This window comes from Aotus nancymaae, unplaced genomic scaffold (genome assembly GCF_030222135.1).
Source record: "Aotus nancymaae isolate 86718 unplaced genomic scaffold, 86718_ANA_hifiasm-v0.15.2.pri h1tg000020l, whole genome shotgun sequence".
Lineage (NCBI taxonomy): Eukaryota > Metazoa > Chordata > Mammalia > Primates > Aotidae > Aotus > Aotus nancymaae.
The window spans coordinates 13891769-13917949 of NW_026988432.1; the positions used below are offsets into that span (position 1 = coordinate 13891769).

The 26181-nt window shown below is 38.6% G+C and overlaps 1 protein-coding gene across 1 annotated transcript in view; it reads right to left on the reverse strand.

The window, feature by feature from the left end:
• SERPINB7 (serpin family B member 7) overlaps nt 1–25032 on the reverse strand; it is a 59039-nt gene extending 34007 nt beyond the window's left edge. The window contains exon 1 of the mRNA XM_012465370.2: nt 24968–25032. The gene's annotated coding sequence lies outside the window, so the exon portion shown is untranslated. The remainder of the gene's footprint in view (nt 1–24967) is intronic.
• Between the last annotated feature and the right edge of the window lie 1149 nt (nt 25033–26181).

A 26181-nucleotide genomic window follows, 5' to 3' on the forward strand; every position in this document is an offset into this window, starting at 1 on the left:
GACCAAGGGTCACATTGTTCTCTCCAGCAGAATCCAAGCCCAAGCACATTTCTGTGTGGTGATACAAGCTGCCTCACCAGAAAAGCATCCCTCCAAGTGTGCGACCTGGAGAGATTTCAGGCCTCTGAGTATGGCCATTGGTCATTTACATCTTCCTTGAGATTCATTAGTGAACTTACCTCTCACCTACAACAGAAGAGCAATAATGCAAGTCGATAACTGGATATGCAAATCAACAATGTACTCAAGCTAGCATCTGACACCCAGAAGCAGTGATGGGATTCTGATCTCCTTTCTCTAGTTGATCAGTTCTCACTCACAAAGAAAATGTTTCCACACTTCTCAAGACTGTTCAGCCCTAGCTGTTTTCCCCCATGCACTTAGGAAGGTGATGGAGAGCTTCGAAGGCAGCCTGTTCACCACTACCTAATGAACCAAAGTCAGCGTTTCTAGACAAAAATCTGTTCTAAAATCCTCATAATTCAGTTGTAAAGCCTGTCCATAGGTGCAGCCTGTACCCTGCACAGGCAGCTGCTTATTGATGTGTAGACCTGGCTTCTGGGATGGCTTCCCTGTGACTCAGAGCACAGCACTGTCTCTCAAGAATCTTGTAAGCATTTAGCTTTTGAACCAGATTTCAAAATAGTATCTGACTAAGGTGGTTGTTATGTGGTTCTTTCAGTTTGTATGTGAATCAGATTTAGGGAGGCAATATTTCCATCTCTGTTTTTTATAATGACAATGGTTTTAATGTAACCATAAAAACAAATTTCGGAATCAATAGTATTTGTCAGCCTGGGTCAAAACATACCCTTCTGTGAGAAATGGACCAGTAGACTAAATAGACATCAAATCAGCTAAGGCAAGATAACAGTGACAATAGTGACTTGGCGAGTTTAGTGTGCGATTTTATTGCAATTTGCCGCTTTTTTTTTTTTTTTTTTTTTTTGAGATAGAGTCTCTCTCTGTCACCCAGACTGGAGTGCAATGACTCGATCTTGGCTCACTGCAATCTCCACCTCCTGGGTTCAAGCAATTCTCCCGCCTCAGCCTCCCGAGTAGCTGGTACTACAGATGCATGCCACCATGCCTGGCTAATTTTTTTGTATTTTTGTTAAAGATGGGGTTTCACCATGTTAGCCAGGATGGTCTTGATCTCCTGACCTTGTGATCTGCCCACTTTGGCCACCAAAGTGCTAGGATTACAGGGCCACTCATCTTATAGCCTGATTTCTTTCAACCCTATCCTGTGTAAATTTGCCTGGCATAATGACCTAAAATAGAATCTCACACAATGTTTTTTATCATTCTCCAATCTCAGATGTTCATCTGGACCTCTTAACTTTTTTGGCTGGCTCTCTTTGTACTGCTTTCCATCCTTTCCTTCTTTTTCCCAGTTTTCTCTGGCTTGGAATTTTCCAGAGATACACTTGCTGTGTTAGTTATTGCACCTGGATTCTCTAAATGCTTACCAGAACTGAGCAGCTTCAGATAGGAGCTGAAACTTGGTGTGTTCACTCATTCTTGTCATCCTGCCAGCCTCTCCTCCACCCTTCTGATCTGGCAGTGGAAAGCCACATCTGCACCACCCAGATCCTTCCTCCTATAATACAGGCTAGCATTTGTTGAAGTGGGTTTGCACCTTGAAAAGTGGCCAGGTGTAGGGAAAGGTAGATCGGCCCAGTTGGTTGCTTTCACCTTTGCCATCAGAACATGCCACACAGGGGCAAAAACACATTTCAGTTTCTGGCTCTAGCATCACAAGTTCGAGCTGTATTTGCACCTACCTTCACCTACTATCCACGGAAGTGACTGCAAGCCTGGTCCTTCTGCCTGAGTGTTTTCGAAACTACAGCCAACATTTATCCAAGCGACTGGGTCCTCTATTGTAAAAAGCTATTGGAATTATGATACCTTGCCTCTCAATTTTGTGCAGTTTTGCCTCTTTCCCAAGAAGAAGGGAGCCCTGTTAACTTATCCAAAATCAAATAGAGTAGTTATTGCTCACCTCCATGATTGTTTATGAGTGGTATAATCATAGAGAAAAATAAAGTTGCAGATAATCCCTGAAACTTAAGTTTGATTTAGCAGTTGTGGTGAACTTTCTGAAGGAGAAGGTTGTTGTTAATTTGAAAAAAATAAGCCTACAAATGAATTCCCTGTTCTCCATATTCTAATTTCAGTGTTCACGGACTAGAGTGAACTGAAATATTTTTAATTCCACATCCTTTCTATTTCTTACCGACTGAGGAGATAAAGTACTTTCAAGTGGTAAAATGGTCAATAGGTAAAAGGCAAGGGACCCAAGCAACACACATACTGGATAATCTTCTTGGAATTAACAAGAGTCATTCATAATTAAAGATCTACTCACCATTGTTTCCTTCTTCAGGTTAACTCAGACATCCCTCCCACTACTATTTGCAACAGTTGATTTATAATTAACCAATCCCAAAATAATATAAGTCTGAGAAGGAAATAGTCACGGGGACTGGCGTGTTACATTAATTCTTCTCCCTTGCTATACAATGATAATCCCAATTTCCATTGGCCTTGCCACTTCACGCCTACAGATGATGAAACATGAATTGTAATAACCTGCATTTTACTGTCTCTTGTCCTCACCAAGGGCAGAAGCTTGCTAAGAAGTTTAAGCGATCCCAAGGAAACAGATTTGCTCATCAGCTGCAGCCACCACATGGGCTTTCTGTGCTTCTCTTCTCCTGCTCTGGACCCTCATCAATGTTCTCAGTCTTCAGAGAGCACCAGTGTCCCCACCAAGAATATTATTTCCCGGTGCCCTCATAGATGCCAAGCCATAGGGTCGGCATCATCACTTGGTGCCATGAAGAAGTGAGAAGAAGAGCCCTTCCTCACTCTTACTATACTTTGCCACCAGGCACCTAGCAGGGATGCTAATTGTCCCTGCATCTTCTAGAGCTTTACATCTACTCAGTTCCTGTGGCAGATGCTTATTCTTGGGACCAGTTGAATAACAGAGACTCTTGTGTTTCCTTATTCACCCACTGCATCCATCGTTACTCATGCATCCTTTTCGTAGGTTCCTTGACTCAATTAAAATAAACGAGTATAAGAAGACACTTCGTGAGGCTACCAAACCATCATATGACCCAAATATGTTTCAATCCTCTCTACTGTTACCACTGAATATTCTAGCTGTAAATTTTTATTTGAAAGCTTTATCTGAAGTATTTCTCCCATCATTTTCCCTAAGTGAACCACTAGCCATATCTTCTCTCTAAAGGCATAATATAAAATAAATTTTAAATGACCACCTTTCCCACCAAAAGCCTTGAAAATAAAACAAAGTGGCCCATCTGGAACAGAAGTCATTCTCTTCTCCAAAACTTGGGTGTCCTATAAAACTATGGAGTGATTCTTTTTAGGTAATTAGGGGATGACCGACCTGAGCAACATAGCCAGACCCATCTCCCTAAAAATAAAAATAATAATAATAATTAGAGGAAAGCACTGCCTTTCCACAAGTCATCCTCATGCTAAATTGAAAAGTGATTTTTTTCCACATAGATTTGATGTCACAACTGCCAATCTCAAAAAGGTTTTATTCGTGGTAGTCCTCCAGCTACCTAAACAACTTTTACTGTTTTTTCAAGATTTTTTAAAAAGCTAACTCAAATTCGATACATGAGTACCCACAATTATAAGGCTATATTCTAGATACTAGGAGATATAAACTCCTTCAGGCCAAAAGCCAAGACTTATTCCTATTTCTCTCTCCTTGTATATTATAGTGTCTGTTAAGATACTTGGGTCTTAATAAATGTTATTGAATTAATGAAATGACGTAGTGTAAAGTGAAACAAATGATAGGACAGAAAGGCAAGCAAATGGAAGTTTTCAGGAAGAAATAATTAGAAGTGGTAGTGTTAAGAGAGCCTCACAAATAAGCTAGCATTTGATCTGCATTGGGAAAATGAAGATGAGAAGCATCCCAGGAAAGAGAGAACAGTATGAGCAAAAACCCATGGACTTAGTGTCCAGGACATATTCTGAGAATAGCAAATATCTAATAACCTTGCAGGGAGTGGTGGGGGCACTTTAGGCTCTGCTGTCTGATGATGATGTCATTAAGAGACAGACAATTCAGCAGGAGGTGTACGAATGAAGGGGAAAGAGGAAATAATAAGTTTGGTTTTGAATACACTGAAAGTGAAATGCCCATCGAACACTCATTTGGAAAACGTAGTTGAATATTTAAGTCTGTATATAAAAGAAGTGGTTGATGATATAGATGCTTATTTGGGGGTCTCTGACATCTATATGGCAGCTAAAACCTTTGATGTGACTTCCAGACAGAGAGTCCAAAGGAAAAGAAGGAAAAACATTGGGAAGATCCCTTGGGAAATTCCTACACTTAAAGGATAGGCATAACAATAATCCAGGTTTCTAAAGAGACTTAGAAAGGCCAGACAACCTGCTGTGGCCAGAAATTCAATATTTGTAGGGGAGCTAGTAGCAAGGTTATGTGATTTTTCTATAGTCATAATTGGAAGTCCAAGAGCAAAATAGAGAAAATCAATAGTTAGTTTGCGAATTATGAATGCAGATGTGATGGGTTAGAATTTAGTGTTAATGAGAATGCAGTTGAAATAGTAGACCATGAAGACTCTCCTGGACACTGCATAGTAAAGAGGTGGCATGACCCTCTTCACAATCTTTCAGAGATTGTTTCAGGACCATGGACATCAACACATCAGGTTCTCACCCCCAAACTCTTGTAACTGGAGAGCATGATGAACCTTTACAACTGAATACAAGGACAACTAAGAAGGTTTGGTGGATGGTAAGATTACAGACATCATTACACTGGAAGACAAGGTGTTATTAAGCATGTTTAATGGGAGTATGGAGTCTGCAAAGGCTGCGATTGAAGGTAAAGAACTCAGAATTTTCAGAAGGTAACAATGTCCAGGGGTGTCCAAGAAAATGGAGAGCTGAGCTGGTTAAAAGGCTAGATAGTAGATGGTATCCAGTGTGTACATTCAGTCCAGGGACAAGCTGGAAGAAAAAACTAAGGCACAGATGTCAAAATCCTCAAGGGTTCTGTAGGAAGAACTTGGCAGCTTGGCAGATGGTCATGACCAAGCTTGGAAAGAAGGAATAGATGTAGATGTATAGGGCTTCAAAGGAGGAAGAGTAGTAAAAGAAAACTATAGAAAAATGCCTTGAAAATGATGGCAAAGAGCCAAAAGACAGCTTTTTCTCTTCCTGGCCTAAATTAAGGTGCACATGGGAAATGAACAACTTCCATTTGAGAGGGGTTTAAGGAAACTATGAGGGATTAATTCAGGATGACATGAGGGTGTCAGTAGAGGAGACTGTCAGCTTTGGTTAGATAGAGCTCTGTAGTTAGGCTGAGGATTTAAGAATTATTTGGTGACCAAATACTAACGGCAAGGCCATGGTAAGGGGTGCTAGATTTAGAGTAGTTCCCAAAAAATGGAAATGACTTGGGTATACTAAAAGTTCCAAATTAAGGGATATTCTTTGCACATCCTAAAATATATAAGCCTATTCCCTGGAAGCTGATGTCTTTTGTGTTTTATTTGTTTGCTTGATATTTTGTTTGTTGGTTCCAAATTCCAGACATTGAAATTTTTATATAAACTGTGTTTACCAAATCGGATCTTTCTAATCTATCTATTTATCTGAATGAAATTTTGTGGTAGTAAGTTCCATGGCTTAATTGCACATTCTACAATGTTAATTCATTCTAAGTGATCGCTCGTTAGGTCTATTTTTACTTTTTGATGAATTCTTTGTTGTTTTACTGTTGGCAGGGCATAAAAAAATTCAATTACTCTACATCTCTTGTTTACATGCAAATATTTACCCCTTCTTTTTTTTTTTTTTTGCTTTATTTCCTCCACCTTCTTCTGTTTCTCTTTTACTTTTGAAATGAATAATCTCAGCTTTCACTTAGCAATAAATAACATGCTATAGTATTCTCCTCATGCATTTAAATGAATGCAATCATTGGAACTTCCTATAATCTCTCTGATCAGAATTCAAACTTCGGGGTTTTGTTGGTTTCCACTTTGTGCTACATCATTTCATCACATTGTCCCAGTCCCAACCAACAGAATAATAAACGGTAAATTCTTGAAGAATCAAGTCATCACTATTGTTATTAGTGCTACCTTTTCTATTCGGACTCTTTAGTTCTATGAGATTCATGAACAAACACAGGGAGGTGTCCTAAACAAAATCCAATTCTAATTTCAGAAGCAAATTAAAGTTCACTTTCTACCTCAGGATTTCAACTTCACAAAGAAATGCAACAATTGGTCTCATTCCACCTCCTGAATTATTTTATCACCACATTTTGAATGACATTATTTGCCATGAGAAAGTAAGTATTCTAAATATCCAGATTCATTCAGTTTTACCTTGACCAGTTTCAATGGCAAAGTTAAACATAAACCATGTATTTAATTTTTCTACAAGCTTCTATTTTCTTATCCTTTAAAATTATTTTTCTGTTTATAAATGAAAGCTTTAAAACCACTACCTATTTTTTTCCATTTGCAGAGTGAGGCTTAAATCCCTACTTTAACTTTAATTTAATATGCTAATTCAATGGTCTTGAAACTAAATATAAACCCAATTTTTCCTTTATTAATAGATAGTAAGCCAAAGGAAACTTTAGATATCATTTAAGTCAAAGTCTCCCATTTTACAACATGAGTAAAGTAGGGCTCAATAAGCTTGTGTCTTTCTAAAACAAGAAGCAGTTGATCCTCTCCCTTCTCCAGCCCTCCACCTTCAATATACGCTTATTACCTGAGAGAGGAAATAACCTCTATACAAACCTCCCCGAGACATGCAGTTGACCTATATAACAAACCTGCACAAGTACTCCTAAAATGAGAGTTTAAAAAACAGAAGCAGGTAAAATAGATCCCGGGGTGCCTATGATTTTTTTTTCTTTTTGAACCATGAAGCCTTCCTCATCATTTCCTAGCTTGTCTCCCACTATGTCCTCTTAAACTTATCCTTAGAAGTCAGAAGACAATATGCCTACTATCTTGACTTATTCATAAATATCCCCAGAAAACCTGCTTAAAAAAATCACTGTCCATTTGATCTCATAAGGGTCTATGAGAAACAGAGAATCCCATATATAACCCTATCAAAAACAAAAATGAACCCTTTCAACTCAGAGTAGTTTCCTTACTATTTTTGGAATAATAAATTTCCAACTCAAGTGAACCCTTCCTTAGAAAGATGCCTTTAATGTATGGGCAAGGTTGCAATAGCATATAGCAATTCTATCTTTAAGAAAAAATAATATGTCCAGTGTATGTGAAACATAAGAACACATGAAATAAGTATAAACGAATGGGAAGTCTAATATGATTAGGAAACTCTTAAGAGTTTATCTTATTGCAGTCATTGCATTTCCAATTCTATCAATTTCATTATAAATGAGATATAAAATAAAAGTAAAATTGAGAATAAAAACTGGGAACCACCAGGATCCAGTCTGTGAAGGAAATGATATTCAAAGAAAACACAAATTCCATTTAATTCACTTAGGCTTCTTAAACAGACCACCTTAAGGATTTCACAAAGCACACAAACAGCAAAAATACTTCCTACATTCTTTTAAAATATTTCTTCCCCCCCAAACTTTCACTCACACCAGCAACTATTTACACTTTCATCTCTCTTCAAATGCACTGTTTCCTCACCACAATTATGCCTCCCTTTCTCTTTTGTCTCTTCCTTTCTCGTACATGTTCACACTGTCACCATTCCTAGAGCACCAGTGACATGTGACACACTCACCCCACCCCACCATGCAAAATGCATGCACATCTTTTGGAAGTTAGTTTTTCTCCCACTCTGGCAACATCTTCCCAGACTATCAGCCCCCTTTGTTCTGATGAAGGTGAATAAAATTCTATGGAATCTCTGTGTGTGAGAGTGTGACTGTGTGTGTTTGTGCGTGTGTGTGACGTGCAGAATGGAAATAAAATAAGGTAAGGTTGTAAAAGATTTAAACAACATAGTCATTATGTTAAATATGAATGTATTGAACTCCATACCCTAATAGTAGAGAACACATTCATCTCAAATGCCCATGGTTCATGCATAGAAATTGATCACATGTAAATCACAAAGAAAATATCAGTAACTTTAATAAAGGAAGACTATTACAACAATATTCTCTGATCGCATTCAATAAAACTAGAGTTTACTATCAACAACAACAGAAAAACTCACAACATGATCCTTCATGTGGATAGTAAAAATCCTCCCATTAACACTTGAGTAAAAGGTAAAATAGAAACTGAAATTATAAGAATTTAATAATTTAATAATAATTACAGTACCTTCCAGTTCTGGTCAAGATGTAAAAAACACCCTCCACCATATTCTTTCCTGCTAATTACAACTTAAACTTCTGGACAAAAGCCATAGAGTAACTATGAGAAAACGCTAAAGGGGAAGAAAGGAAGGAAGACTAGCCAGGAATCTCCGGACTTGAAGGGGCACCTAGTGTTACATTTGTTGTTGTTTTTTCTTCCTTTACATTCCAGCCTAGGTGCTGTTGCTAACCACGCCCTGAAACTGTAATACTAATAGAGGCAGGGATAAAAATAACCAGAGGTCCAGGAAGAGGAAGAATCCTTTGGATGATAATCACCCCACTACAAGCAGATGCCACAAGAAAAGCAACACCCTCTATCCTCCCTGCTGGCCTGATTGCTGTAAAAACTGTAGGGTAGAACCATAATGACAATCCCCACTCCACACTAAGTAAACACAAGCAGAAGCAGCAGTGTCCTGCCTTCATCCTTTGATGGTGGCTGCAGACACAGATAACAGAGCCCTTCCCCTTCCACTCACACTTGTGCACAAGGTCGTGAGGTGGGATCCTGTCAACTACCACCCTGCAGAAAATGGACACCAGCGAAAGTGTAGCACCCCTTCCCCTCCCAGGTAGAGGGTTTGAGGACAATCACAAAGAAGTAGGAAATGGAGAAAAGAATGCTTTAAATTCATATATGAAGTCCTGTGTTCACCACTGTTCCATTAATCTGCGAAAATGAATAGAATCAATAGACCAAAAGCTTTATTGACTGAATTATGAGCTCGTTTCAGATTGACTGCTGGGTACTGTGAAAACAGGGCAGATGAGAATAGTACTACAAAAACTTTGACAATCAAATTGCCATTTAAACCAGACACCACCAATTGCCATTAAAACCATTGCTGTCTACTTAAAAAGTAGATGTAAACAGGAATCAGAGTCTCATTATATAATACTCAAAATGTCCAGTGGAATTGAATGATTAAATAAATGGATCAAAGATGGTGCAAGTCAGGTTTTCTCACTGTTGGAGTAGATATAGGTAAGCAAGACAAGAAGGTTGGAATGATCTATGTACTAAAAAAAAAAAAGAAGAACAATCTCAAACCAATAATCTGTACTTTCACTTCAAGAAACTAGAACAAGAGCAAAATAAACCAAAAACAAACAGAAACAAGAAAATCATAAAGAAAGTAGCTGTAATCAATAAAAACAATATAAAAACAAATTAATCCAAAAGATGATTTTCTAAATTAATCAATAAGATTTAACCCCTAAAAAGACTGTCAAAAAAAAAAAGAGAACATCAGAACACAAAGTCAGAATATCAGGAATGAAAGAGACTCACAGACTTCACAGACCCCACAGATATTAAAAGAATTTTTTAAAAAACACTAAGAATAACTTTATGCACATACATTTAACAACTTAGAAGAGCTAGACCAATGCTGTGAAAAACCTCAAACTACCCAAAGTCACCCAATAACCTGAATAGGTGTATACCTATAAAGAATTAGATGTGTAGTTTTAAACCTTCCAACCATAGAAATGGCAAGTTCCAGATGTTTTCTTGGACAATTCTACCAAATACTTAGAGAAGAGATAACACCAATATTACATCTTCTCTTCCAGAAAATAGGAGATAACACTTTCCAACTCATTTTATAAGGCCTGCATCACCCTAACACTAGAATCAGACAGAATACAAAAAATAAAACTAGAGAAAAAATATCCCTGATGAATATAAAGGAAAAATCCTCCATAAAATATTAGTAAATCAAACCCAACAATATACGAAAATTATAATACATCACAACCAAGAAAGATTTATGTTAATAATGCAAGGCTGGTTCAATATTAGAAAGCCTGTTAGTGTAATCCATTAACACTCCAAGGAATAGGCGAGAGAGGAAACACAGTCTTTTTTTTATTTTCCACAGACTCCTCTATAATACCTGGACAGAATGTGTAGATACACACTTGAAAACTCTAAAAAGTAAATATCAACAGATTGATCTGGGAAGGACAGAATTTAAGTACAAAGAAGACAGTGGTAAGTTTAACTTTTCCCCTCTATTAGTCCTTTCCTGAATAAATACATTTATTTATTTAACTCAGCCCAGCCCCAAATTCTGAATTGAGTATTGTGGGGCAGACAGAGTGAAATCCAGGAGAAATTCCCTAATTCTGGCTTGAGTAGCAGAAAAGAGAACTCTAAAAAGTTCAATGAACATGAGGGAAATTCCTGCATATTTTTTTTCTCTCTATTGCCTTTATTCTCTCACATCACAGTCCCCAATTGGACCTGTATAGGTCCATGTTTATCCAGCAAGGGTGGCCAGGAACCAGAGCCTCTGCTCTTACTCAGCATAGGACAGGAGAAGGCTGTGAACAGAGATGTAACAGTGGAGATGGAGAAAAGTTATGGATTTATGCAAAGTTGGAAGTATATTTAGCAGAACTTGCTGATTCGATGTGGAAGGTAATGAAAGGAGTAGAAGAAAGAATCACTTCAAGGTTCTTTGGTTTATATAACTAGGTAGAAGCCTTTTCTGGCCACTCTGGCTGGATAAACATGGACCTATACAGGTCCAGCTGGGGACTGTGATGTGCAAGAATAGAGGCAATAGAGAGAAAAAAAATCTGCAGGAATTTCCCTCACATTCACCGAACTTTTTAGAGCTCTCTTTTCTGCTACTCAAGCCAGAATTAGGGAATTTCTCCTGGATTTCACTCTGTCTGCCCCACAATACTCAACTGAAAGTTGCTTTGATAATGTTACATTTGAGCAGCCTCTAGATGGTAATGACAGACAGATAGTTTTACCCAGTTCAAGAAAGAGGTCAGAGCGGGGGTTGGGAAGGTAACAGTCAGCATATAGTTGTATCTTTTTAAGTTGGGAGATAATAAGTCTTCTTGTAGTGAGGAGAAACAGGAAAATAATTTCAGAAGAAAATTCCTCCAAAAGGTGGGCTATAGTATGAACACCTAGAGCATGAGCAAAGGTTTAGCCTTCAGTGCAAACAGGACCACCTCAACATAACATCCCTGACCTGGAAACTTCAGGAAGTGCTATGCCATGATTCTCAGTAAGTTTCCTTTGTTCAACAATTTACTGACTGCTTACCCAAATGTAGGCCATGGGTACACATGTTTTGAAAAACGAAACATGATTCCTTCTTTTAAAAGTTGGGAAAAACAGGTATTTAGTAAACAAACATACACACTGTAGCCAAGAATATTAAGACCCAAGAGTCATGCTCCCTTTTTTTCTTTTAAAAGAAACTAAATTTTGTTTAGTTGAAAGAAAACTAATGGAAAATAAGAGACGCCATGTTGCCCAGTTAAAAAAAAAATTCCCTTTTCCCTTGCAGATGGGGAGGAACATGTATCTAGATTCTGGCCAATAGTCATGCAAGCAGAAGCTGCTGTCTATGGCTTCCAGGAAACTTTTCCAAGAGAGGAGCTACTCAGTTGTTAGGTGCCAATTTTATCCAATGCTCTTCATTGCTCTTCCCTGGAATGTAGGATACAGGAGGTAGAGTCGTGTCCTTGTGACTGGGGAGTCAACATTGAAGGAAAAAACAAAGGAATTACAGAGACATCTGTCCTAATAGCCTTGAGCCACTAACAGCAAGACCAGCAGCCACTTACCTAACTCTATAAACTTCTAATTACATGAGAAAAATGCTGTTTTTCAGCTGCTTGAAACCTGTCAAATTAATTTTAATACATTAAACACACACACTATAAATAGTAAGTGCTATGAAGGAAAAAATGGGTTTCTAGAAACAGAAATGGGATGGGAATCACTTATTTAGATTGTAATGTCAATGGAGGCATTTTTAAGGAAATAAATCTAAGTCGGGATCTAAAATATAAGAATAGAGCTGGACTGTATGAGCAGGAGGGGAAAGGAAGAGAGTATTGTAGAAAGAAAGAGCAGCAAGAAGAGTCGCATAGGGTGAGGAAAACCAGGGACTGTGTAGAGGCTCATAGGCTGTCAGAAGGAGTTTGAATTTTATCCTAAATGGGAAGGGAAGCTAGTGAAAGATTTTAAGCAAGAGATGGCTTGTTCTTATTTTACTTTTTTAAAAAATAACACTCTAGCTGCTCTACAAAACAAATCAGAGAGGGTCAAGAGTAGAAACAAAATAATCAAAAAAGAGATTATTTGAAAAGACCAGGCCAGAAATAATAGTGATGTGGACCAGGGAGTGCCATCGAGGATGGAGAAAATGTACTCCAGATAAATTTAGGAGGTAGAATTTTCAGGCTACATTGACGAATTTTATATGGAAAGGGAAGAAAATGAAAATATATATATATATATATACACACACACACACACATATAACATTTGGACTTATGGCTTTGGTAATTGAACAAGAGTTTGTAACATTTTCTGAGATGTGAAATATTATAGAGAATGAGATTTGGGGACTCAAGTTTGAGGTGCTCATCAGCTGTTGACATATAGTTGAATCTATGGTCGTGGGAGGCAACTGTAAAGGGAAGAACAAGGGAATCACAGAGAGCTCAGATTTTACTTGTCATAAATAAATGCTGCAATTCGTTGATGGGCATTTAAATTTCTGGTGATAATGTTTACCTAGGTATAATTTATATGTTTACATAGTGAAAAATATATTATTTCTTCTGTGATTTATGTTTCGAGACTCTTTCCCTACTCTGTGATCCAGTGCTTAATTACTCACTCCTTCTGGTAGTTTATTTTGTTTTATTTTTCATCCTGTAATTTTTAGGTATGAGGTAATGATATACATATGTAATAATAATAATAGTGGTTAAACAAATATACTGCTATTATTTCTGTAAGCTCTCTTTTCCCAAAAGATGTGTGATACCAATTCATCATAAGCTGTTTTAACTAAAGGTCTATTTCTGAGCTTTACACTCTGCTCCATTCATCTGTCCATTTATGTTTTGCCAATTAAAATTATTTAATAAGAATATATTTCAGTGTTTAGTAGGACAAGTCCTGCATAATTGCTCATCAATTTCAAAATATTTTGACCATTTTTAGTCATTTAATTTTTTCAAAGAAATTTTGGGTTTATTTTTCAAGAGAAATATTTGACTAGAGAGTACAGTGGAATTATTAATTTCTATGATTTTAAAAACACATCAAGTCACATGCTACCTAAGAATAGCCTGGGTGCTTGGGAATAGTCCCTCCTGGGAGACCAGTGAGAAGTTTCCTCTTGACACTCCACTCAGCAGCCACATGGATGGGGACAGCCAGAGCTTAAATAAGCAGAAAACTGAAGTTGTTTAAGAAAAGGCCAAACCACTTTGTCACTCAATGTTTATTTGAATATAAATTAGTCAGAAAACAATTTGTTTTTGAAATCCCCAGACATCGTAATTGGGCTAAGGCCCACAGAACAGTAGAGTGGTAACACCTTCTTCATTTAGCAAACCAAATCCCACAGCCCTCACGTTATTCCACCCCAGATATTGGGAACCAAGCCTGTTAGCGACTGAGAAAAATTCATCCAAGCCTATCAGGTTAATCATCATTCATAAGAATTCAACTCTTGGGAAAATTGTTTCTTTTCCCTTAAGGTTGAGTAAGCTTCACTCTAGGGCCTGCCTCTAATTTAGTTCATACCATAGAAATGGCATGCAGAGTTTCTGTTTTCATAACTTGGGAAATACTACACAATTGTATTGTAATGCAATTCTTTACAGTGACCCATTTAGTAGCACAGGTCAAACTTGTTCTTTTCTGGGTTCCTTGGCCTGAAATGCATTCCCAAGTCTTGGAATTCTCAAAGAACAGCATGGTGAAATGTTAGGATTTAAGACATCAGAAATTTCCTTGATTTATAAAGTAATTAGTGCATGTTCACAGGACATGATCTTTATAAAGAAAAGTAGCTACGATATTTTTTACCCAATGGCCAATAATTTCTGCCTCATTAAACCCAAGTCAAAGGCATCAATGAAAGCTGCAACTCATTCTTTAGCCTTTAACTTCCTTCTTTGACTTTTTATTATTTAAGGTACTCTTCGTAAGTGCTTCATATTTCCATAACACCTTAACATCAGATACTTAAATTTTGGATTATTGTCATCCTTTAGGCAGCACGTGATGAATTTGACCACTACCAAATTTAGTTTCTGGCTGCGAGTTCATCAGAATTATTTTAAAAGAAGATAAACTTATTTTTAGATCCTATCATAAATGAAAAGTGGATTACTTACCAATATTTTTAAAATATTACAATATTTAGACCAGCTCCAACATAAAACCATCTTAGATTGGAAATTATCAAATACTTTAATAACAGCAGAAATTCTAAGAATAGTTTATTCTAGTGATTAAATTACTTTCTGGAAGATGTATGAGTTGTTTCCATTTATTATCATACTATTTCTGCTTGTTAAAAAAATGGTAGCAGGAAAGTTGAAGCACAAAACTGCACAGCAGAGATATAGAATTTTCAACAATTCCCTATAACAACTCAGAAAAGTTATGTCAGCATTTTGATTATGAAAAGCAGGGGTTCATATGATATTAGTGATGGTGCCCAGTGTCAATCCAGAGCAAGATTTTCATCTACCTTGTAGTCTAACCCCAATTCACCCAAATTCCACAGTAAAGGAATATGTTTTACACTAGACTACTGTAACTGAAATCCCCCTTTTTCCGATGTAATCTAAAAATAGGAATATGACCTAACCTCAAGGCAAATATCATGTACGCCTTAATCCACAATTATCTGCTAATATTATGATCATGAAGGTAATTAAATTTAATGTTTACTTTAAAATATTACCTTGTTATATTTATATAACTCCTGTTTTATGATCAAATAGTGGTGATTGAGAAATGGAAATGAATCCGGAAGGCATTGCTGATCTCATGAAGTGCCATCACATTAAATAACTCTTTATAAATATTTGTATATGAAACGTCAAAGATTAAAAAACTGCTCAAAACCACAAAACAGGTAAATATCAGATGTGTTGACAAAGATCAGACCTTCTAACTCTTATTAGTTTTCTGCTGTCATCACTGCCCCAGAGATGTCATTGGGGGGAAAAAAGGCTATTCTCACTGATAACTGATCTAGCAGAGAATCAAGGCTAATTGCTTGCTTGCACGCATCAACTGTCGCATGGACTGGCTGAGCCACTCAGGACACATAATTCAAAACCATATCAGGAAAAATAAGGCAAATCAGATCACTGGTACATGCAGTTCTCCTGACTGTGCCTGCAGCTAGAATCCTCAACATATATAATCCCTTCCCATTTCCTTTCATCCCAAAAGAATATCCATGAGGACTCGGTGTCTCCAAGCACCTGATAGGCATACCAATGCATATACTCTGTAAATCAGACTCAACAATAGTGGAATATTCTGGGCAAGTGAGTTCTGAATCAGCCTACAAAGACTATCTTTCCAGAGATAAGAAAAATTATCACTATCTTATTTTAGAGACCAGCCTGCTCATGAAGCCAAAGAAGCTAACTATATTAGAATTAATTTTAACAAATCTGCCCATTCAAATCCTTCATCTAGTGGCCTTTTCTCCCTCCAATCAGTAGATTCATTCATCCACTCACTGACTGAACAAATTTTTATCACAGGCCTAGTGGGTGCTGGATCTGGCACCACAGTGTGGGGATACTGTGGAGCAGAAGACCCAGTTCTTGCCCTCCATGGGACCACAGTCCACTAAGGGAGACAGCTCACAAACAATTACGAGGTGGCATGAAAAGTACCATAAGTGATGCTGTTTGGACAACCTGGAAATAGGCGTCATAGACGTCAATGAGTACTAGAGGGATTAGGAACTATTTCCCACAGAAATGTAGACCTGAAAGATAAGAGAGATTCGGTCAGGACCAGGAGATGGAGAGGTGGCCACAGCAGGACATGCCAGGTGTATTAGTCTGCTTTCATGCTGCTGATAAAGACATACATACCCAAGACTGGGAAGAAAAAGAAAAAAGGATTTAATTGGACTTACAGTTCCACATGGCTGGGGAGGCCTCAGAATCATGGTGGGAGGTGAAAGGCACTTCTTACATGGTGGCAGCAAGAGAAAATGAGGAAGAAGCAAAAGCAGAAAATCCTGATAAACCCATCAGATCGTGTGAGACGTATTCACTATCACGAGAATAGCACGGGAAAGATTGGCCTCCAGGGTTCAATTACCTCTTCCTGGGTCCCTCACATAACATGTGGAAATTCTGGGAGATAAAATTCGAGTTGAGATTTGGATGGAGACACAGCCAAACCATATCATTCTGCCCCTGGCCCCTCCAAATCTCATGTCCTCACATTTCAAAACCAATCATGCCTTCCCAACCATCCCCCAAAGTCTTAACTCATTTCAGCATTAACCCAAAAGTTCACAGTCCAAAGTCTCATCTGAGACAAGGCAAGTCCCTTTGTCTATGAGCCTGTTAAACCAAAAGCAAGCTAGTTATTTCCTAGATACAATGGGGGTACAGGAATTGGGTAAATACAGCCACTCCAAATGGGAAAAAAATGGCCAAAACAAAGGGGTTACAGGGACCATACAAACCTGAAATCCAGCAGGCAGCCAAAATTTAAAACTTCAAAATAATCTCTTTTGACTCCAGGTCTCACATCAAGGTCATGCTGATGCAAGAGTTGGGTTCCCATGGTCTTGGGCAGCTCTGCTTCTGTGGCTTTTCAGGGTACAGCCTCCCTCCCAGCTGCTTTCATGGGCTGGTGTTGAGTGTCTGTGGCTTTTCCAGGTGCACAGTGCAAGCTGTCAGTGGATCTACCACTCTGGGGTCTGGAGGACGATGGCCCTCTTCTCACAGCCCCACTAGGCAGTGCCCCAGTAGAGACTCTGTGTGGATGCTCTGACCCCACATTTCCCTTCTGCACTGCCCTAGCAAAGGTTCTCCATGAGACCACTCCTGCAGCAAACTTTTGCCTGGGCATCCAGGCATTTCTATACATCTTCCAGAATCTAGGCGGAGGTTCCCAAACCTCAATTCTTGACTTCTGTGCACCCGCAGGCTCAATATCACATGGTAACTCCCAAGGCTTGGTGCTTCTACCCTCTAAAGACACAGCCTGAGCTGTACGTTGGCCCCTTTCAGCCACTGCTGGAGCACAGAGTGCCAGGTCCCTAGTCTGCACACAGCACAGGGACTCTGGGTCCAGCCCACAAAACCACTTTTTCCTCCTGAGCCTTCAGGCCTTGGATGAGAGGGGCTGCCATGAAGGTCTCTGACATGGCCTGGAAACATTTTCCCTATGGTCTTGGGGATTAACATTAGAAATCTGCAACCAGCTTGAGTTTCTTCCCAGAAAATGGGTTTTTCTTTTCTACTGCATATTCAGGTTGCAAATTTTCCAAACTTTTATGCTCCACTTCCCTTATAAAACTAAATGCCTTTAACAATACCCAAGTCACCTCTTGAATGCTTTGCTGTTTAGAAATTTCTTTCATTAGGAATTTATTTCACTGTTTAGAAATGATCCTTTCACTAGGATAATTGAGAATGATCCTAAATCATCATTCTCAAGTTCAAAGTTTCACAAATCTCTAGGGCACCTTTGCTCCAATTCCCAACAAGTTCCTCATCTTCACCTGAGATCACCTCAGCCTGGACCTTATCATCCATATCACTATCAGCGTTTTGGGCAAAGCCATTCATCCAGTCTCTAGGAAGTTCCAAACTTTCCCACAGTTTCCTGTCTTCTCAGTCCTCCAAACTGTTCCAACCTCTGCCTGTTACCCAGTTCCAAAGTCGCTTCCACATTTTTGGGTATGTTTTCAGCAATACCTCATCTTTAGTACCAATTTACTGTATTAGCCTATTTTCACACTGCTGATAAAAACATACCTGAGACTGGGAAGAAAAAGAGGTTTAATTGGACTTACAGTTCCACATGGCTGTGGAGGTCTCAGAATCATGGCAAGAGGTGAAAGGCACTTCTTACTTGGTGGTAGCAAGAGAAAATGAGGAAGAAGCAAGAGTGGAAACACCTGATAAACTCATCAGGTGAGACTTATTCCCTATCACAAGAATAGCATGGGAAAGACCAGCCCCCTTGATTCAATTACCTTCCCCCGGGTCCTCCCACAACGCATGGGAATTCTGGAAGATACAATTCAAGGTGAGATTTGGGTGGGGACACAGCTGAACCATATCACTAGGTCAGGGGCAGGAGAGAGCATGGCAGCCCTTCAGATACCAGAGTAGCTACTGGTAAAAGACAGAGAAGAGAAAAACAAATAGAAAGAAAAAAGTAACAAAGGAAGAGGAAAGCCTGATACTACAATAAAAAAGAAAAGAAGGATTCTTAAAAATTAGTTTTGGAAGGGAAAAAAACCCTACATATGCCCAGAGAGGCCTGTGTGCTCTCAGTTAAGCTTCTTTGTCATGTTTTTCTGTGAACAAAAATAGATATTGTTTCCCAATTTCAATTTTAATGGGAAATTTTTTAAACAATTTTAATTATTTAAAAAACAATGCTCCAGGTAACGGCATTACTGACCTTTGCCTACTAACTATATATATATATATATATAGTTATATATATATATATATATATATATATATAGTTAGTATATATATAGAAGTGGGTCCACATGTAGTGATGATTCTACTCAAAGCTTGACATCCTTTTAAAATTCTTCTTAAATATGTATGGCTTAATACGACAACTCTTGGACCCCACACACAGCTCAGTTCTTGCTCTTTATGCTTTAGTACCCTTGGACTCTGTGAGGATGCCTGCAGTGAGCTGGGCTTTCCGCTGAAGCAGAGAGTGTAAGCCTCATAGTGTTCATTCTTCTTGGTGAGAGGGTGGAGAGCTAGAAGGAGGCGGGCCCATCACATGCTGTCACCAAGATTGTCATGAGGATTTCCTTTTTAAGCTTTATAGCAGAGACCCAGATAATATGATCTTCTGTCATTGGAGGGAGCGGGCCCTAAAGAATTCTTTTCTTATAATTGTCCCTGAAACATCTTTTTACAGTTAACTGCTACCTCTCCAGAGGCCAGATATAGAGGATTCGAGAATGGCTGATAATAGACACATTATTCTTACTTAGAACCAGTTTCTATACATGGGTAGATTTCACAGTGCTTCAGTGAACCAGGGAGCATCTTTAAGAAAAGAGTTCATGAATTTTTGCTTCGCTTTATATTATCTGATCTATTCTAGACAGTAAAAAATGTGGTCACTATAAAATTGAAGTCCTATCAGGCAAGAACTGAACAAGTATCTGAGGAAAAAGATATTTGTTCCTTTGCTATTGGTGGTGTCTCCTTCTGAATGTAGTTGGTTATTGAGATAAATCATGGTAACAATGCCACTAAAAATTTCTGGGGCTTTATATCTTTGAACACGTTAAAATCACATTGATCATGCCTTTGTTATCTGCCATATAAGCCAAAGTTGGCAACGTCAATGATACAGTATGTGTGTTTGTGCATGCATGCATGTGCTTTAGAGAGAGAAAAAGGGAAAGAGGGAGAGACAGACAGAGACACAGAGAGTCAGAGAAGCTAAGTGCCATGAGAATGTGGCAATGTGACAGTAACACCAAGTATGAAGAAATGCTTAAAACAGAAGGACAACACACCCTTCTGATCCTCCTGATGAAGCTACTTGTACTTGAGGGAGCAGATCAGAGATTCACAAGCGATCAAGAAAGGAGCCCTTGGCAAAACTTAGGAAGATAAACTAGATTCTGGACTTGAGCGGGTGCTCTGCTATTGTTTTCTTTAGCATAGTGCCCGGGGCTTAGTTAAATGAAAGATTAAGGAATGCACTGTAGAAGCTTACAGAATATGTTTCATTCGGAACTCCTAAGAGTAGGGATTAGCCAACTTTCTCTGTAAGGAGCCAGATAGTAAATATTTTTGACTTTGTGGGCCATATAGTCATCCGTCACAACTCAATTTTGCAGTAGTGGCATTAAAGCAGACATAGGAAATAGATAAACAAATAGACATGGCTGTATTTTGATAAAATTTTATTTACAAAATCAGGTGTACAGACAGTTTTGGACCAAAGGCCAGAATTTGCCAACTCTGATACTAAAGTCTTTGGCAAACGACACAGTTAAATCTTCACAGATCTGTAACTGACTTTATAACTTTATTGCACCAGCTAAATCCAGCAACAGATAATAGCAAATTAGCATCTCTCTTGACTTTCACAAGCAATGATGTTGTTAGTACTATTTAGTTTTTGATTCCCATTTTGCAGCTGAGAATTTCAAGCTATTCAACTGCTTTTCCAAGACTACACATGTTGTAATGAATGAGAGAGAATTTACACATCATTTTTTGGCTTTATAAGAATCAGAAAACCCAGAAGCTATATTTTCATTTTGTTGCGGTTGAATTTCCTAGACAAAGAAGGTGAAACTCAGAGTGGGAGAAAATTTTTGCAATCTATCCATCTGGCAAAGGTCTAATATCCAGATTTCACAAGGAACTTTAACAAATTTACAAGAAAAGAAACAAACAACCCTATTAAAAAGAGGGTAAAGCACATGAACAGACACTTCTCAAAAGAAGACATTCATGTATTACTAACTTTTAACATGGAATAGAAACTTGCACAAACGGTGATAACAGTTGATACAGGAAAATGTATAGAATTTGAGTGAAGGGAGGCTTTTAATTCACTTTATTGCCAACTACAAATAAATTAGAGTCTTTATAACTTTTTCCATTTCTATTCACAAAACAGACACACACACACACACACACACACGCTACACCAGGACCCTGGAAACAATTGGCAAAACCTAAAATATAGGACAGAAATCTGGAAGGAAAACAAAGTGGCAGGCCTTTCGTCCTAAATGATCCTAGATGCTTATTAATGCCTTCTAATCTCACAGAATATTCTTCTCAAGCTCCTCAAAAAATGACGAGCAGGAAGGTGGGAACCTCCATTTATCCCCCTCCCTGATCTCTACCAGGATGGAGTGGAGACCTGGACCCACTCTGTTGACTATTGGGTACGAGTGAATGGTTGTGTGGCTTTAAAAGACCTTTAATAAGAGACTGGGTTGGGCTTATTACTGCATTGCTGTGTCCTCACTGGATCCCTCTGCTGAGTCCTGCATGTGAGTCTGGAACTAAATCACTCACAAACTGGTGCTCCGTGTTTTATGGACAGAAAGGCAAGTTACTCTATAATGTGTAGGAAAATCCATTCCAAACCAGTTTGCCCAAACATTTTACACACCCACACAGTCTAATGATTTTCTGGTATCTGGTACATGGCAGAATTTGCAATTTGTGATTGAAACAGGTAAAAACATGTGGAAGAAAACATTTCTGGCCTTGGATTTGTATCTGCTAAGGCATGTTCTTGTTAGCTAACACCTGTGTACACCGAGGAAAAGCACCTACTTTTAAACCTCAAAAAGTTCATGTGTGAACACTAAATATATTAAAAATATGAGTGTGTGTGTAAACCCTATATATATATTTATATTAGTAAATGATGTATATATATATATACATACCAATGAACATTGTTACTATTTGTTTCCGCCTTTCTTGACTCACTGTAATGATCTTATACAAGAATTTTATAACTTTTATTCACGAAATGATTCAATTAATGTAAATAGTTGAATAGAAGTTTTTGTTTTTGAGACAGGGTCTCTTTCTGTCACCTTCGCTGGGGTGCAGTGGCAGCATCATAGCTCGCTGCTGCCTCAAAACTCCTGAGTTCAAGCAATCCTCACACCTCAGCCCTCCAAGTAGCTGGGACTACAAGTATACACCATCACATCTAGCTATTTTTTTTTTAATTCTTTGTAGAGACAGGGTCTTGCTATGTTGCCCAGGCTAGTGTCCAATTCCTGGACTCAAGCAATCCTCCCACCTCAACCTCCCAAAGTGTTGTGGTTACAGGCGTGAGCCACTGAAGCTGGCCTAAATAGGGACTTAAAACATTCTTCAAATTGCATATCTGTTAAGCATAGCTTGCCTCACTAATTCACCTTTTAAAATAATACTTTTTCAAGAGAACTTTGCTCAGCTAAACCTCAAACTTCAGTGTCGGCTGCTGAAACAAGCTAGTTATGAAACAAAAGGGTCAGTAGAAAGAAACTAAGCTCATTCTCAGTTTTGGCTTTAATTTTTGTCCCTGTTCGTACCTCCTGCAATCCAAAACTTGCTCTTAACTTCTCATAAAAAAAATTGAAAAGGAGGACATGAAATGAAAAGAAGCAGCAAAAAGGATTTTCCATCCACGTTAGAAACAAGGCTTGGAGTTGTAAGGAAAAACGAGCACTTAGCCACAGAAATTTCAGCAAAGCAAATTTACTCCTGCGCAGAAGGATACCTCCCATATGACTGGTTGCTACGAGAGCACACAGAACAAAGGAGAGTGGAAGTTTTTATTTCTAATGCGACTCCACTCTGTGTCCTTTATTCCCTGGCTGAGATCGGACTGCACAACTTAAGCTAGACTTGACTGGCTAAACATTTAAACTTTCTTAGATAAGGTGGACGTGTGATGGGGGGAGGAGGAAGGGATCTTCTGCAGTGAAATAGTCTTTAAATAAGGAAAGGAATGTGAGCTGGTGCTGATAATGCTACTGGTGCTGTGGCATGCCTAGGCATGTAGTAAAGTCAGAAAGAAGAAAAAGATAAAAGTACTAAAAATTAAAGAATAAAAGGTTAAGCAAATTATTTAAAGAAAAACTTCACCATATCTCACAATCCATTTCAGAAGAAATAGAAGAAAGAAAAGTAAAGGCCTCTAACTACAGTGTAAAACACCACCTCAACTTAAGACTGCAGTTTAAACATTGCTGGGCACTAGAAAATTATTAGAATTTTCTCCCTGCCTGTCCCTCCAAATTCCATGATCTAGAAATAAATTTGAAAATTAGATTACAATGTGAAAGCAGTGATGGTGGAATTATTTGTAAAGTGCTTTGAGGAGGTGGAGGAGTTATGGAAGGCTTTGGAATGGAAATGATGCTGAAACTCCATCTGGCAGAGGGGAGGGAAGAGGCTAGTGAGGTCCAACGGGTGGAGGGCGGGGCTCCAGGGAAGAGACTGACACCTGTGTGTTCTGCCACCCTCCTAACTTGAGTCTATCTCAGGACCACCCTAATGACCAGTGTCACCCCTGACCAGCATCTTTGCTTGTATAGGGAACATTCTCAGACTACAGGGCTCATACCTACTAAATGCCTCTTATGATTATCTCTTTACCAGTGTTCTCCTCAGTATTACCTATAGCAATGAGACCAAATTCAGACAGGAAAACATAATCTGATTAGTTCTCCAAGAACAAAGAAGACAATCTCTTTTTATCTTGAAACTAACCCAAACCCAGCCTTCATTCATTCAACATAAACGAAACTACGTATTCCCTTGGTGTGAAATGTATTCCTTCCTAATTCTATGATCTATCAATCTCTAAACCACATTTCAGATAAATGGTAGACTTTATAACTCTTTAAAAGTTTTTTCCAGAATAGATTTATTTAAACCCTGTCAAGAAATCAATGCTATTTTATTTATTAACATAAGTAAATAAATACTGTAAGTAAACATCTATGCTTATATATAAGCATTAAAAACCCTGCCAAAGACTTTGGATCAAAATCTTCTAGATACAACTATGATTAAATGCAAGATGTCCTGTTGTTACCATTTCTGTTCCAACAGCCACAGATGTTAGTATCCTCTCCCTTCCCATGAGCAACCAACATTTTAGTTTGTTTTTATTGAAAGCAAAAGCATTAGCAGAGATGTCAAGGTTGTAAGTCATTGTAGAAGGCGATTATAAGATGGAGATACGCTAAACCTCAGCAATACATAGTTTGGGATTTGTTGGAGAACCTCTGATTCTGAATCGTTCTGTCAAGTATTCAAAAGTGCTTCATATTGCTAAAAAACTTACTGAAACCTCAAATCTCTCAAAATTGTTGCTAAAGTTGCCAAATATTATTGATTAAATTTCAAATATAATCAATAAGTAATGTTCAATACATAGCAGACCTTTTAGGGAATTATCATTATGGTTGCATTGTGATCGACCTAAGAGTTGGCATGTAACTTGTCACCTGGGTTTTGGACCATTTGCTTAAAAAAAAAAAGTAAAACTAGCCTGTAAATATCAATTCATTCACTCACATGTATTTAATCAGTAGTTCTGTGACACCAGAGATAGAAAGGCCAGACACAGGTAGTAGATATAGTCGGCGTGTGAATTATCTTTTATAAGCTTAAGGGTCTATTCAGCAGTTGTTAGGCGCTTTTTTCATAAGGTAAGGAATAAAGCTGAATTTTCTCAATTAGATATGTTGGCCAATATATTACAGATGCTGCCATCAATTGTCATTCTAATCCCCAAGATTAATCCACAACAACCATGTGGAGAACAGAGATTACCTATGGTTATCCTGGAAAGGGGTATGTGTCTGCCAGAATCCCAGATGCTAGAGGTAAAGCTGTTACTTTGATACCAGGTGAATGTTCGGGGCATGCAGCACCTCAGGCATTAGGGGCTATCCATCCATCTTAGGGAATCTAAGCACACTAGGAAGCCTAGAATAACCCAGCATGAGTAAGAATGACACTCACCTCCTCTCACTGCAGTTCGGCGACCTTCACAGCTGGGCTTCAGTTTCTCTTGCCTCCTCCTTCCTAAGACTTCTCACTCCTCCCAGTGCATCTCTACCAAGATTCAGGGAAAATTGCCCAGACTTCCCATTGGCTCAACTCCCAAGGGAGAGGTTGATGACAGCAGCAGCAGTGGTGACAGCAATGATTGAAAAGTCCCTCCCTCATCCCAGACTGCACAGAGAGGAAAATCATGGAGGGAACATCAGGAAGGGACTCCACAGGGGCTTTTCTGTCCAGCTCAGAAATGCACTTGGCATCTCCTGACTCTGCAGGAAGCACAGAGGAGTGCCCCATCGTGTCGTGTTGCTCATCTTTCCCTTGATCAACAAACCAGGAAAGCAAACATTCTAAAGACTGTCCTTTCACATTCCCATTCCAACTGTGTGTGCCTGGACATAGGGCAAGTTATAGGCTGAGAGTCAGGAATCAGAGACAGCAGATTAGAACCAGAGAAGGACACAGGAGGGAGCCAGAACCAGGAGGATAGACTTTGGGCAGTCCAATCCTCCACCCAAGACCAAGGTTAGATGCCTGGGTTTTATCTATTTCCAGGACAGTCATTAACTAGAGTTCAAATGGTCTCCCTGAAAGACGAAGTGACTCAAGTCACAGATCTCATGATAAGCTTGCAGCATACAGATGATTTTTACCATTAAGAAGTGGCAATGTACAGCTCTAGAGAAACACTGAGAGCCCACATACACAGCAGAGACCAGATATTCTGAGCCAGACATCAAGATACATCTTCCAGAATGTATGCCCTTGGATGCAAAATACATGAGGTAGGGTGTCACAGCTAAGGCTTTAGAGCCAAGCAAATCTGGGTTCCAATTCCAGCTTCCCAGCTTGGACCCGTGTGACCTTCAAGAGACTGTTCAACCTGTTTGTGTCTTGCTTCACTTATTTGAAAAATGGGGAAATTTTTTATAACTTCATGGTTAAGAGGATTATAGGTAACATGTAAAGTAGTTAGTACACAGTAAATTCTTGATAAATGTAGCTATTATTATAATAATAGGTTGAGACAGGAAAGTCCAGGATGTATGAGTACTCCACCTATCTACATATTGTCTATTACTCAAGAGCCACCCAAAGGTCCACCATTTCCATCATCTTCCATATTATTATGAGCCTATCTTGAGTTCTTTATTTCTTGATAATATGCTTTTATT